Source organism: Misgurnus anguillicaudatus, chromosome 10 (assembly GCF_027580225.2).
Source record: "Misgurnus anguillicaudatus chromosome 10, ASM2758022v2, whole genome shotgun sequence".
NCBI classification, from domain to species: Eukaryota; Metazoa; Chordata; class Actinopteri; order Cypriniformes; family Cobitidae; genus Misgurnus; species Misgurnus anguillicaudatus.
In genome coordinates, this window is record NC_073346.2 from 35225663 (window position 1) to 35241605 (window position 15943).

At 34.7% G+C, this 15943-nt stretch overlaps 2 non-coding genes across 2 annotated transcripts; both read right to left on the reverse strand.

The window, feature by feature from the left end:
• Positions 1-3313: 3313 nt before the first annotated feature.
• LOC129448632 (uncharacterized) lies at positions 3314-5229 on the reverse strand. The gene is made up of 2 exons (XR_012371620.1): positions 4787-5229; positions 3314-3813 (listed from the first exon to the last, which is right to left on the reverse strand). It is a non-coding gene; the product is annotated as an uncharacterized protein (transcript).
• A 1957-nt stretch (positions 5230-7186) lies between these two features.
• LOC129448630 (uncharacterized) lies at positions 7187-10852 on the reverse strand. The gene is made up of 2 exons (XR_012371623.1): positions 10302-10852; positions 7187-8638 (listed from the first exon to the last, which is right to left on the reverse strand). It is a non-coding gene; the product is annotated as an uncharacterized protein (transcript).
• Positions 10853-15943: the final 5091 nt, after the last annotated feature.

Sequence of the window (15943 nt, forward strand, 5' to 3'; positions counted from 1 at the left end):
ATTATAATGGGAATAGAATAGGTTTAAATTAAAACAATAATTGTCTCTTTGGGTCTCTAGCTTGTAAGGTGTTGGCTTCTATTATATTGCGGATGAATCCTACTGAAAAAGGCCCAAAACAACGGTTCATAATAGCATTTGTAATAAAAACAAAGAAAAATTTGCTTTTTTTAATGTTGTGTGAAAAACTTTGAAGTAAATTTCCTGAATGGGTTGTAACTTTTACAATGCGGATGAGTAACGAAGGTGGAATCCCGCAAACGGCAGCACGTGACCTTGACAGTCGCGGGCGGATGCAGATACGTGAGGGAATGCGCGTGCTGCAGAGACTGCGCAGATACGCTGTGGGAGTGGTGTCCGCATACATCTCGTTTTATATAATACAATATTAAACACGCAATTCACGTTAAATAAACATGAATACACGTTTAAACGTGTTTCTACTGCGTTTTTACTAGTTAGATGCAACGATCCACTGCGTTGTATTTCAGAGAGAACGACGACTCCTGTCTGTCTCAGGGATGCACAAGTAGCACCCTCATGTGGTGTAAATACGTAAAGGCAATTTTAAATTGGATTGTAATCATGCATGTAGAAGCAATATAATTAAAATCAATTAAATTAAACATATATTGTATTATTTTTTAATATCCAAATAGTATAATCATAGTAATTACATTGTACTTATGTCTATTTCACTTTATTTATTATAATCATGTTACTTTCACATTTATCAGGAAAGTGTTGCATAAAACTTATTTCTCCTTTTTTAACTTTCCAAAAAACACACTATCTACAGTAGTGTGTGATTTCTATTTTTTATAAATAACTTTAGGGGACATTTATTGTGTCTTTATTTCAAATTAACTCAACATAATATTCATAAAAATATTAATTTGTCACAGAAATCCTGAGATCAATTTTAGTACGATATCCTAGTAATACAGTTCTTCTTCCCACCAACCCAGTATAACAACACTCTAAATAATTTGCTGTAGTTTTGCAGCTGGTTGCCAGTAACTTACTGTAGAAGATAAAGTCAAAAAATGTTTCATGTTCATTTAACTTTGAACAAAATGTTGCTAGTAAATAACATAAATGTGAAATCTACAGTAAGTTACTGGCAGCTAGTTGCCAGTAATACCCATTAATACTGTAATTTCTACAGACATTTTTTACAGTGAAGGTAGATGCCAAATTTGTCCAAACTTTAATGTGGTATGCATTTTTTTTCCTGATCTCATAGACCTGCAGTCATGAAAATGTCTTTGTGGCAGATTTATTTGCTTCTACTTTGTAGCTTTTATGAAAGAGAACACTTTAGTGTTGCTAATGTCACCTCACTTATTTTTACGTTGCTTATTCAGACACATTTTTAGCTTTCATCTTGAAAGAAGAGTCATCAAACATCCGATTTATAATTATTATATACTTTTTATGAGAAATTAAACTTTATTACCGAGTGTGTGTACAGATAAAGTCAGCTCTTTCTTGCATTTGTTTTGCTTTATATGAATATATAAATCAATAGAATCATTGAGTATTAGTAAGCCACACTAATAAAAGTACAATTGATGTTATAATAAATAATATTTGTTATATTTTAAATTCAGCCTACATGTTGTTATATATAAATCGGATCAATAGTACTGTTCAAAATAAAGAAAAGTTCAAAATAAAGAAATTTGCTGAAAATGATCCTTTTTTTTTGTGGAAAATGTTCAAATACAAAAAATGTATAGGCTACTTTAAAATAAATATTTTATTTTATAAACTGTTTGCTTTTTACATGAACAGATCAACAGAGTTTTAGAGAAAGATTGGTCTCATAGTAAATACATTCCACTAGTTTTACTTTATCATCACTAATTCACACAACACTTAGTATTGTGTAAACATGGATCTATTACATGTCTTTATTAGAATTATCTTTATTATCTGACAAACTAACAAATAATGTTATGAGTCACGAGAACAAGCAGGATTCAGTTTTCATGGTGACCACCAGAGGGCGACAAATTACTTTCTTTATCTTTATCTTGACGTGTCAAACTGAAGAAATGATGTCTTTGGTTTACCAGAAGTCTTTCGTGTAGCAAGAAAACATTTTTTCCCCAGAAACTAAACAAAAAGTTAAATTTTGTTACTGGAAACAGACAACAGACTTAGTCAAAGCCCTTTGTCAGGGTGTCAAATTTAATACCAAATAATCAAATATTTTCTATTAGTCAACCCATCACAAGCTACTGTTGGAGTGAAGTACTAATGTGCAATGTCACACACACATACACACACACACACACACACACACGCACACGCACACGCACACGCACACGCACACACATTCTGGTTTCCATGTTTTGTGGGGAAATTCCATAGACGTAATGCATTTTATACCACACAAACTGTATATTCTATTCCCCTAACCTACCCCATTCCCTAACCCCAACCATCACAGAAACCCTTCTGCTACCTTAGATTTTCAAGATACATCATTCTGTTTGATTTATAAGCTTGTTTCCTCATGGGGACATCAAAATGTCCCCACAAGGTCACAAAAACACTGGTATTCCTAACGTGATAATTACCAGGTACACACACACACACACACACACACACACACACACACATACACACACACACACACACACACACACACACACACACACACACACACACACACACACACACACTTTTGATTTTTCAAGCTTCTTTATATAACAATATTACTCATCGTCAACAATTTTTACAAAAGTGTTTTAAAAACATATAAAAAAAGAAGTGCAAAATTAAGTTCATTGTCAATAACCGAGCACAAAGCGCCTCTGTGACACCACATTCCTTCAAAAACATTTAAAGAGTTCATGATTTTATAAAAACGAAACTCAATCAGAAGTCTTGAATTGATCATGGCTGAAAACACCCTTTCCATATTATTCTCACTTTTTTGCTCAATTTTATCTCTTCTGCTAATATAAATGGCCATTTTGGCTTTGCCCAAAATAAAATTTAAGTTACACTCGTACTTTCTTCTTTGGACATATTTACAACCCAAGATAAAAGTTTGCACAGAAAACTTCTCATTAAAACAATTAAAAAGATCTTGCAAACAATCAAAGAGAGAGAATGAGAGAGAGAGAAAGAGAAAGAAATGACCCACAATCTGTCTGGAATAATAATCTTTATTGATTGGCTACTGGACGTTAATGTGTTTACACAGTGCTGTTGCAGAAACGTTATAAAAAGTCGGATGAATAAACCACATTTTTTTTAAAGCCATTGCAGAAAATACAAAGTTGTGGACTTTTCTAAAAAAAAAAAAAAACATGACAGCAAGTGCATATCTGATTAGAATAAATGCAGAGGAAATTTGTTATTTATCATTTATAATCGTAAATGTATATAAAAATCATATTGTTATGATACATTTAGGTTGTCAATTAAACCTTTCAGTGTTCCAAAAATAATTGACTTCGAAACATCTGTATAAAAATTAAGTCAAAGACCAGCTCCATAAACATTCCTTTTCAAAGAATTCCATTTTTCCAAGTGTTGTGCCTCGACAGTTTAATGACCTTAATGTCAATATGGAACATTTACGTTCATTTGTTCTGTAGTGAAATGCATATTCATTTCTTCAGCAAAATGTTGATTTTCAAGTTTTGCAACCATGATCCAATTATAAACATGAAAGCCGATAATCACCAAAAGCGTTATCAGGCCAATAACAAGACTGATATGGTTAAGTTTGCGTGCCATTCTGGAGTTTTTCTTTGCGATTTGTTGGTATCCTAGCTGGTTTGCATCTCGAGTCTGTAAAAGTGAATAATAAAACATTAGTGTGTTGTATAGCACCTTTACATAAACGAAAGAGTTTCAAAGCTTGGTCAAACAAAATAAGCATAAAACATATTTGAACTGAGGTTGCGTATAAATAGCACGAAGTGTAAAACTCGTGCAATACATACGCCAAATTTATTTATTGGTTTCTCAATTTTTTTCTGTTTTTTTAAACCATTTTCGCTTGGGTTTAGGGTTAGATTTTAGATTTGCTAAATAAGGTTAATAAATATACAGGTTTCTCAATGTTTTTGTCCATATTTAAGCCATTGTCGCTTGGAGTTGGGGTTTGGGTTAGGATGTCATTTTTATATAACAAAAAGTTGTTCTAACCCTAAACCCAAGCGAAAATGGTAAAAAAATAGCAAAAAAAATTGAGAAACCAATAAATAGAACGACAAAAAAAGATGCCCCCTTTAAGTGAATGGGAAGGACTTGCGCATCATATGCACGCCAAAGTGGAATTTGGCGTATATGTACTGCACGAGTCCCACACTTCGTGCCATTTATACGCATTTTCAGGAGACTGGGCTCGCAGGAACACATTTAAACATCCAAAAGACGGCGCATTTAGACGTTCAGGATCGTGCAGAAAAGACGTGTAATTCACGGCCAGATGACGTCAAAGACGTCGGCTCAACTTTCATTTTGGATATATTTTTTTCAACGCGGACGGGACGGGACGAACGGACGTCTTTTCAACAGTCATCACACGTCCAAATGTTTGTTGGGAATATACCAAAAATAAAGTAATAATAGTTAACTATATAATCATGCAGAGTTAAAAAAAAACTATAAAAAGGCTATTAACCCTTTAGAGAGTAAAAAATACTTTTTGTATCTTTTACCAAACATGCACAGTAAATAAGGATTACATTTATGTGACATATATACATAGTACGTAATACGCTTGAAAAGATGTGTACATATTAAAAAAAATACTTACTGTGATGGAGTAAACCAAAGCAGCAATGCCCAGAGGGAAACAACAGCACAGCATGGTAAAAACGGAGTAACACAGGTGATCTGGCATTGGCTCATTCAGTTGAGGGTTGGCCACAATAATATGCGGCTGCACAGTGACCACTTGATATCCTTGATTATCTTCTTTTTTTCCATCTGAATTCAAAAGCTGGCTGACACCCATTTTGCTCAGTCTTTGATTTTGGACTTGTCTCTTGAGAAGTAGATGAACTTGGTGTGGATCTGACAAAGCCTTGAAGGGGGATTTATAAGCTTTTAGGGTGGAGCTATTGAGCACCGCTGACGGGACTACTTGCGTACTTCTAAAATTTTGGGAAATGATGATGATGGCGGATGTTGCATTTCACAACTTCCTAAAAACCTTATTTGGGATAAAGAAGACGTAAATTAAATATATTAAAAAGAAATGTTCACTTTATATAATTTGCACTTGTTAAACTTACAACATAACCGAATCAGGAGGGGTTTACATTTCGCGTAAATAAGGGACGTGGTCGCGCCGCAGGGAGTTGAAAACAGTGCAATACTTCAACATTTCAGAATTGCGCGTCGAAAGTGCTTTGGAAAGGAGAAGGAAAGCGGGTCTCCAACCTTTTTGTAAGCAAGAGGATAAAAACAGACAACAATCTTTAGAACTACTTTTTTGTCTACTAAAAACGTTTTTGTTTTACTTTACATGTTTTTGTATCGAATTATTTGTTGATATGTAGCCTATCATTGTTGACATAAAATGTTAACATACATAAAAGAAGCCAAGCTTATATAAAATATATCATAAATAAATATTAAAACTGAGACTATTAGTAGAATGTGCTTTGGGGGGCAACTCACAGACTCTGTGCCCGCGGGCACCATGTTGAAGACCACTTTAGACCCTTTTCAGGACATTATGCAGCTTTAAATGGTTTTTGTACATTTGTAATTTGACCCCGAAATATCATTTTTTAAAATATTATTTAACCTCTCTGTTGGAGGCAACATCAAATATCAGACATCTTTTATTTTATTTTATTATGTCTGCAACAAAAACGACAACGAAAAAACAAAACATTCCTTCATCAGCACTTCGCCAAACTGTTTTGGGAAGGGGCATGGATATGAGGAAGTCATATCAAATTTCAACGAATTGCCTTCTGATGTTAAACTGTTGCAGACTCCCATTTTTTTTTTACTTTGTGTCTGCGTCATGTTTTTGTACACAGGAAATCAGAGACAAGCTGCTTCTTGCATAGGCCTATAGTTTGAAAAGAGTTTCCATTTTAGAAAAAAAGTTGTTGTTGCAATGTCCATCCATATTTATTTTTCAATCTATTTATTAAGATACAAACAGATAATACAGGAAATATGTATACAAAAATAAAAAAATAAGGCATCTCTTTAGGCATTTCTTTAAAATTAGAAATTAGGATTTCATTTTATTTAGGTTTAAGAGATCATGTGGTTTCCTGCTATTGCTCAAGTGGAAGGGGAGTTTACCCTAAAAACTTGACACATCAGTTTACATTTTTATACAGCTTTTAATACTATATACACATTTCCTATATTTTCTGAAAGTATTCTATTAAAGAGACTGAGAAACACTTAAAAAAATTAGCTGTAATTATGCAGCTAGTTGCCAGTACCTTACTGTAGAAGATAAAGACTGCACTGTAAAAAAATACTTTGCTGCCTTAAAATTTTTTGTTGAATCAACTCGGATTTACAAGTAATTTCAACTTACTATTATTTATCTTGACTAGAGATGAGTTGTTATAACTACAGGTGAGTTATAAATTTAAGTTGACTTTTCTCAACTATATTTTATAAGTTGCGACAACTAATTTCTGTTGACATGACTTGTAAATCTAAGTTGATTCAACAAAAAATTTTAAGGCAGCAAAGTTTTTTTACAGTGTGAAAATGTTTTATATATATATATATAAATTCAGAGAAAATGTGGAGAAACCTTTCGTGACTTTTGGGTTGGGTCATTGCAACACATGCATTCCGAGCTTCACATGCAATCTCTATGGTTTTGTTTGTTGTTATAGTCGCACATCATATTTCTTAGTCTGCGATAATAAAATGTTGTCCTTTAATCTTTTAATGCAATATTTTGCACTTCTTTTTTAAAATGCTTGAAACACCATGCATAAAATGCATATCAAATCCGCAAATTTGAAAACGTATCTTTTATCCATTGCTTTTATTTTAATTAACATTTTATATGTTCTTATATAGATCTTACTGAAAAGCATGTAAAGAACTTTCGTTAAACGCCAGCTGAAATGTGCTATAGAAATAAAAATACAGAAGTTTCAATTCCCTTCTCAGGGGACAAAGCTGTTAAAGGAAATAAGGAATATTTACAAATACAAAAATGTAAACTTTAAATATTTTATTTTATATAAGGTTTGCTTTTCATCTGAACAGACACAGAAACACAGATAAAGCCTTTTCCCGAAAAAATGTGTTTTGTATTTGAATACTTTATGACAAGTGTTAGCCAGTGGCCTTCTTGTTATCTTTAAAACTGATGTCTGACAGAGTATTATAGAAAAGTTGGTTCTATATTGAATACCACTGGTTTTACTTTACCATTATTAATGCACACCATACTTAGTGTTAAGTAAAGATCCATTACATGAGAAATGTCTTTGTTATCTCACATAAGCAATAATGTATTGAGTCAGGAGAACAAGAATAATTCACTTTAAAGGAGGAAAGTTTTCAACAAGAGGGTGCCAAATTACTTTTTACACCTTTCTTACATAAAACTGCAAAATTATTTATGGTTTACCAGAAGAAGCAAGTTAAAAACAGGAAATGATTGTGGCACAGTTATTCAGCCTTTGTGACTTTGTCAACACCCTCTTTCAAGCGATTCAACAGTTTTAAGTTGTTTTAGATTATTTTTGTAAATCTATAAATCAAATTTGCCCAAAAATCTCAAATATTATTCAGTTAACGCCTCACACACTGTTGGAGTGGAGAATTACAAACACACTTAATGTCAAATACCACACGTCTTTAATATAAAGTGGTCTGAGGCCTGAATGCTTCCCAAGCAAGCAGTTTTTGAGCATAAAATGCATTAACTTGATAGCAGACCTCTATTATGATACATTCACTGTGTGTCTGGGTAACGTGAATATGAAAAGCATCATAAAAAGAAAAGAGAAATGAAAAATTAGTATATAATAAATATATTGTTTACAATCTTGAATAAAAAACACACATGCAGACAAATGACCCACAATCTCTCTGTAATAAATAATAATACACTTTGTTGAGCTCTTGTCTGAAATGTCAGCATTCTCATCCCCAAAAATAGATACAATACAGGCCAGGGGTAGCCACACTTTTAATAAACAAATTAATAAATGCAATTGTGCTTAAGTAGCTACTCATTTTCATTAATGACATTCATAAGGTGCATATACTTTAAGAACAATAAATTACTATTAAAATAATTTAAATTTTCCAAGTCTTAGTTAAATAAAGTCTCTTGCAAACATAAAATATCACAGTTAACCAAATGCTTATCAAAAACAATAAGGTTGTCTCTCTCTGACACACACACAGTCCTCATCAGTTGTCTGACAGTTATATTCTGAAGGTATATTCATTTTCCCAACAAAAGGTATACCGTTAGATCCGACCACTCCGGACTTTAATGATGATATGCAAGTAGTAGAAATATGGTGCCAAAAGCAATAAGACTGCTGATATATATTGCTAGGCCAATACCAAGAGTGACATGGTTCAGTATGCGTGCCGTTCTGGAGTTTTTCTCTGCAATTTGTCTCTGTCCTAACTTGTTTGCATTTCGAGTCTGTAAAAGTAAATAATAAAATATGAATGTGATGTATAGCACCTTTCATACATAAATAAAAAAGTTTCACAAGTTAAAAAAAAAGAGTGGTCAAACAAAAAAATGCATCTTTAAAGTAAAACAAAACCATGTTGTACAGTAGCTTTAATGGTTGTCTGATTTTAAATGTAAGTAATAATAGTAACTACATAATCCACAAAAACTATAAAAAGGCTATTAACCATTTAAAGAGTGAAAAACACTTTCTGTATTGTTTGTCAAACACAAGAACATCTTTTAGTCATAACACAATTCTCATAACTATGTGTTATTTCATAGTTTTGATGAGTTTAACACCAGTGTAATGTAAATATCTACATACAAACTGTATGTAATTGTCATGATTCACAGAGAACGGGACCCAAGTGCAAGGTAACGGTGAACTCAAACAGGGTTTATTAAACCAAAAACAAAGGCCCACGTAGGGGAAAACAGCACAGGAACAGATGACACTACACACAAGACTAGACTAACTTGACTAAGACAATTACGAAGACTAACAGACTTGACTAGAAACATTAGGTGTGTTCGACTTCATGCGGCGCTGCGCAGACCGATCGGCGGCTGACTTGAAGCAGTGCATTCCGGTTAGTATTTTTGTCCGACTTAAGCTGGCGCTGCAGGCACGTGACTGCGTCATATGGTTTTTAAGTACCGCGAGAGCGATTCGAGATCAGCCGCCTGAGTTAGCCAGCGCAGTTCCCGAAGAGGAGCTGCACGGGCTGTAATGACGACACAGCTGTTTCACCATTGGTCGGATTCACCACATGACAACAATCACGTGTATTTCATGCTTATTTTCACGCCCTCAGTTCCACAAATGCTCACAAATCTGTATTTTTATAACAGTTAAAGCTCATTTCATGTAGTCGCGATGTTATATTGTGTCATCTTCATCAAAATAAAATGGAAATAGAAATGAAAAAACGTAGACCCCACTACAATGGTATTTAAATAATATATGCTTATGTTAAACTTTATTCCTGTAAAAACAGATGCTGTAAGCCTCTTCAGTTACACTCATGCTCATACACGGACATTCAAAACAGTATAATTCACTTTTTATGTAGTTTACATCTTACAAATCATGTTTATTGTGATAAAGCAAGCAAACGGCACGTGATCAGCCATGCCTGACGTAAATGCTGCAAACTACGGGAACCACAGCGCTTCCGACTTCACGTCTCCGTTTTCAGCTCCTCCCCGCCTGCATGCGGCTAATCTCGCCGATCGGTTACATCCAGTCGCAGCCGATGTCGAACACACCTTTTGACTGAGTTACTACAAACAGCAACGGTACAAAACATACAAAACGATCCAGCACAGGACAGAACACACTGGGGCCTTAAATAAGAAAACTAAACAAGTCAACGAGGGAAAGACAGGTGAGGGGAGTTAACCAATAATTAATTATTAAGGAGGAGACAAGGGGGCAGGGAAACGAGACACAGCAGCACACTACCCAAATAAAAGGCCATGTTCTGCCACACAAAACATGGGTACTGCCACGATCGGGCCAAATGACCATGAACTACTATGAATAACTATGAAAGACTGGCAGGACCATGACAGTAATAGGCTTGTAAAGATGTAGAAAATGTATATGAATATTTATAATACTTACTGTGATGGAGTAAACCAGAGCAGCAATGCCTGTAGGTAAAAAACAGAAGATCATGGTAAAGATGGAGTAAAGCAGGTAATCTGGCAGTGGTTTATTCTGTGGAGTGTCGATCACATTAACTTCTGGCTGCATAGTGACCACTTGATGATCTGGATTCATTTCTTTATCCCCATCTGAAGGCTTATTCAGTAACTGGACCTCCATTTTGCTTTCTAGACTTTTCTCTTGCGTAGAGATAAACTCCTTGGTGTGGATCTGGCAAAGCCTGCTAGAGGGAGTTATAAACTGTTTGGGGTGGAGCTATAGAGGGTCCGGCTGACATGACTTCCTGTGTACTTTCCAAATTCTGGGAAATAACAGTTGGTGTTGCATGTCACTTCTTCCTAAAAACTTTTTTTGGGGGATGAGGAAGATTTAAATGAATTTTATTAAAAGAAAAAGTTATATTGCGGGACTTAAGAAGGATCTGTCAGGAATTATTCAACTGATTTTGTTTCCACTATCTACATTTTGTATGTCATAAACTTTCAACATTAACCAACATTATATAATTAAGTTGTTGGGCTAGAGTGATGTCACCATCATCGGATGGGAGCAACAGCATTAAAGGATGTGTTAACCTCCTAAGGCCTGGGGGGAATTGCACAAAAGTAGAATTTAGAAAGCCAGGATAACAGGAAAGAACTTGATCTAGTTTAACCAGCGCATACTGGCTTAGTCTGGTGCACGTTTGCTGAGACAGGATGAGAATGTGCAGCTTTGTCATGCCAGGTGCTAGCTAGGATAAGTGCACGTTCACGGCATTCTTAAACAGACCACGTGATCTATCACAGAATCACTGATTCAAAAATGGATAAAACTGCAAACACTTAACTATGTGCATCTACAGTATTTTATCTTTTTTATCTCATCTATCTACTATCCACAGTAAAAAACATTCAGGTTTTAAACTAGTTGGTATAAATCTCAGACAGGTTTATTCGTTAGTTTGCAGGGATATCTTAGTTAAAGAGAAACCTACTTGAAAAAGTTGTTCCACATTATTAAAGGTAGAGTATCTGATTTGATCCTGAAACATTTTTAGTTATGCTGGTTTAAAGTCTCTTCACATCCTGATTGCAATCACTATGTTAAGTTGTTTAAATGTATTTGTAAAAATGTATGTCATCTTTGAAAGGCGTAGGACCAAAAAATGTTCATCAAATCATAGATCTCGGACAGAACGGACGTTGCCTTTTTTGTCCCTCATCCGTAAACGAAATTTGAATGCCACCGCGCAGCTTGTTCACGCAGAAGCATAAGTCATCGGTGCGCTCACGTGCCCTCACCTCCTGTCTGTAAACAGGGGGAATGGCAAATTTTTCTGCTGAATTGACAACCTGCACAGGATCCAGAAAACGAAGGTCATCTTTTAAAACAACAACAGCAAAAACTGCCTGGATCAGCAAAGAGCAAAAACCCAAAAGAACATTGTGAACTTTACTGCTTTACCACGAGATGCAAACAGCTGCAGGAGGCAGGAGGGGTCTGAAAGGGTTGTTGCACTGTTTATTTTGGTAAAGTATACCAGTGGCGGCTCATGACTGCTCTTCCGAGGATGCGCTAATTCAAAATAAGTGTTTGTATTGTCACGTGTGTGGTTCCCTTTTCCAAAACATGTGTCGTGTGTGGAGAGATCCTGTGTGCATCACGTGTTTTGTCAAAATAAGTGCCTGCTGGAGACGCGTCAAAACCATTTATGATAAAAGAGACGCTCACGTTCCCTAAATACACGCAAGACACTCCCTTAACAGTAAACTCTGATTACGCATGAGATTGTGCAAGTATCTAGCACACGCGAGCGTCTCTTTTCAAGTTCAAGGCAGCAGGCACTTATTTTGGCATGACACGTGATGCACACACGATCTCTCAAAGCGTAGAACACATATTTTGAAATGACGAACCACACACATGACAAGCTACATACATGTTGTGATGAACTTTGCAGCGTGCGCTTCAAAAAAAGAAGTCACCAGCCACCACTGGTAGGTACGTGATATGTTTGTGGATTCAAATATTATACTTTGATGAAACATTGTGTAACTTATGAAATTCGTTTCAGGATATTTACTACATCTACTCAACCCAAAGTGTGCTTTAACTAATTCTGATGTAAACCAGTTGTTTATGTTGGTTATTTTGGTAATGTTTTTCACTTTGTACTGCAAAGTTTTCTCACTGGTGAAGAAGAGATATAAGATGTGGACATTTGATCTGTGCATGTTCATGTGTTTTGGAGGAGGTGTGACTTTGGATGGCAATTTGAATGGAGGGTGGGATTGTGATTTCATTGCTAGTCGGCTACCGTTAGCATTTTTCAAAATTAGATACCCTGCTTTTAATTAAGCAAGTTGTAGTTCTCATACAATATGGGTATGAAAAAATCTTTCTAAAGATAAGAAAAGGGGGATTTTCTTTAAAAAATTGTGTCTTCTTTCATGCAGAATACACCATCCCATGCTGCAAAAAGCATCACTGACTATTTTAATTCATATGGGCATGAAATAAGATTAAGGTATGACCACCATCATCCGTCATATTATGGAGCATCATTTTATAAAAGATGTCTGAGGTGGACAGCACTATAATTCAAACATCTGATTTATAATTATTATACTTTTTATGAGAAATTAAACTGAGTGTACAGATAAAGTCAGCTCTTTTGCTGAAAATACTTAGTATTTTTTTGCTTTATATGTATATTTAAATCAATAGAACCCTTGAGTATACGTAAGCCACACTTATAAAAGTACAACTGATGTTATAATAAATAATATTTTTGTAATATTTTAAACATATATAAATGTACATTTAGCCTACATGTTATTATATTTAAATCGTTTAAATAGATGTAATGTTCAAAATAAAGAAAAGTTCAAAATGAAGAAAATTGCTGAAAATTTTACTTTTCTGGAAAATTTTCAAATGCAAAAATGTATACTTTAAAATAAATATTTTAAAGAGCCAAACTGAAGTTGAACAGAGTTTTAGAGAAAGATTGGTCTTACAGTAAATACATGCCACTGGTTTTACTTTACCATTATTAATTCACACAACCAGAGCCGGATTAAATAAATGGACTACACTAGGCAGGCTGCATTTTTTGGCCCCCCCCCATCGAGGTTATTTATGAATTGAAATCTGAAACTTACCAAAGTTACTAATAAAAGTTAATTCACATTTTACATAGCCTAGTCTTTGGTTACAAATTGGTTGTTTGTATACCAAATTAAGTCATGTGTTGTATATTAACCAGTCTATCAGACAATTTTTTGCTAAATGTATTATTTATACGTCATTACACGGCTCTATTAAATGCTATTAAATTATCCTCACCTTATCCATTGGGAGTGTCATTGTTAAGGCAGTAGTACCAGTAAATAACCAATAGGTGTCAGTAATCCACGGGAGAGCTTCGCTGCATATTTCTCTTCAAGATTGAGAATCGCAACGAAATCCTCGTCGAGCAACACATCCACTGAGGTAAATGTCCTCAAAACACTGGTTATTTATGTTTCAGTTATATGAATTATATAATAACAGTTTTTATATTATGTATAACAGTTTTATCTCAAAGTAATGGTAGTGCTAAAGTCTAATGTATCGTTTCTGAGGCTGCTAGATTATTCTTTACGCTATTCACGTTTGTGAAGTGAATTTAAAACACAGATTGCTGGCAGTTGACTTAGTTAGCCACTATCCATTGGTTTTGTTATCATGTTTGGTATCTAACGTGATTTTTGTGGGGCTTAAAGAAAAAAAAATCTTGCCATTGCAGTCATGAATTATTATGCAAGGAACTGTTTTTTTTTTTGCCTCGTTATTATACGTAAACATGCCTTATATAACGTAGGGAAATGATCGTTTGTCCTTTATTTATTTATTTTTGCAGCAACCATGTCTGTGTCCTTAAAGGAACTCTGTCAGGTACAGATTAGAACTATGAACTTGAAAATCAACCATTCTGATGACTGGCGTCCCCATCCGAGTCACCACCTCAGACAACAACAGTCATAAACTCACAAACACAAATACACTCAGTAATGGGCTTAATAAAGAAAGACTTAACTATGATTTTATCTGTGTTAACCTATGATATCAGTTATTGATGTATTTTAAATATTTACGTATTACTAGGCTTATCATACATGCATTGAAGTTTTAAAATGTATCTAATATAATACTGTTATTAAATTGAATGTTTTGGATGCCACCATTAAATTATTTTGTGCATGTAAAACACAAGTAGCAATGTTTTTATTGAATTCAATTTTGAATTAAATTGAATGTTTTGCATACCACCATTAAATTATTTTGTGAATGTTAAACACAAGTAAATGTTTTATTTATTGGAGATAAAATGGCTGTTTAATTAATATAATACTTCTGTTTGTTAGGCACTAACAAGTGAAAATAGTTAGGTTTGAGTACATTTATTAAAACTCGATAGCTGTGGTGCTTCTGTGCAGGGGGAAGCCCGTGAGCCACGAAGGTAAGTTTGCGAGCAGATTCATTTCCACTTATTAGACAGCAGTCCGCTCATCGTGTTTTGTATTGCATCACTTATAGATCGTAAAACTTAAAATCGAGTTTAGTAAGATGTATACTACAGTCAGCTTTGGTTAACTATTGAAGCATCGTCTTTAAGGCTCAATGTGACCGCAGTATTTGTTGAACACTGCTGGCAGCGGCGACGTCTGTGTCCGTACCATTTTTATCAATGAGAGCATAAGTTCGTATCTCTCTGCTCCCGAGTCATAAAGCTCGTCTTTAATGAAATAATGTTTAATAACTTAAAAAATACGGCGTTTTTTAATTTCCTGAAAAACAATGGTTTTGGACATACGGGGATTCCGCCCGACAGCTGCGAAATTGTAGATGGGACATTTGTAAAAAAAAAAAAAAAAAAATCCCCCTCTGTCTGGGCCCCATCCCGCCAATCGGGCCCTAGGCACGTGCCTAGTTTGCCTTTGGGTTAATCCGGCTCTGCACACAACACTTGTGTGTAAACGCGGATGAGTCACGAGAGCAAGCAGGATTCCGTTTTCATGGTGACCACCAGAGGGCGACAAATTACTTTCTTTATCTTCTTACGTCAAACTGAAGAAATTATGTCTTTGGTTTACCAGTAGTCTTTAGTGTAGCAAGAAAACATTTGTCCTCAGAAACTAAACAAAAAGTTAGATTTTGGTACTGGAAACAGACTTCCTCAAAGCCCTCTCTCAGGGTGTCAAATTTGACCCAAATATTCAAATAGTTTCTATTAGTTAACCCATCACACATACTGTTGGAGTGAAGAAGTACTAACACACCAACAAATAATACCAGACATTTTTAATTTAAAGTGTTTTGTACCTGATTTATAGTTTTTCTCGGTTGCTTAAACACTTTTCTTGAAACTATGCCTCATATTCTCAAAACAGTAAACACAAATCCATAACATCTCACCCAATAGGGGAGACTGGGGTTGGTTGTCTCAATTTTTACTCAAGCATGAATTGCTCATCTTCAAAAAATCTTTCAGCAGTAATTCCTATATGAAATGAAAACTTTGGGTCTTGGCTTTAAATGTTTATACTTTTTACTTTTCAAATATATTGTAA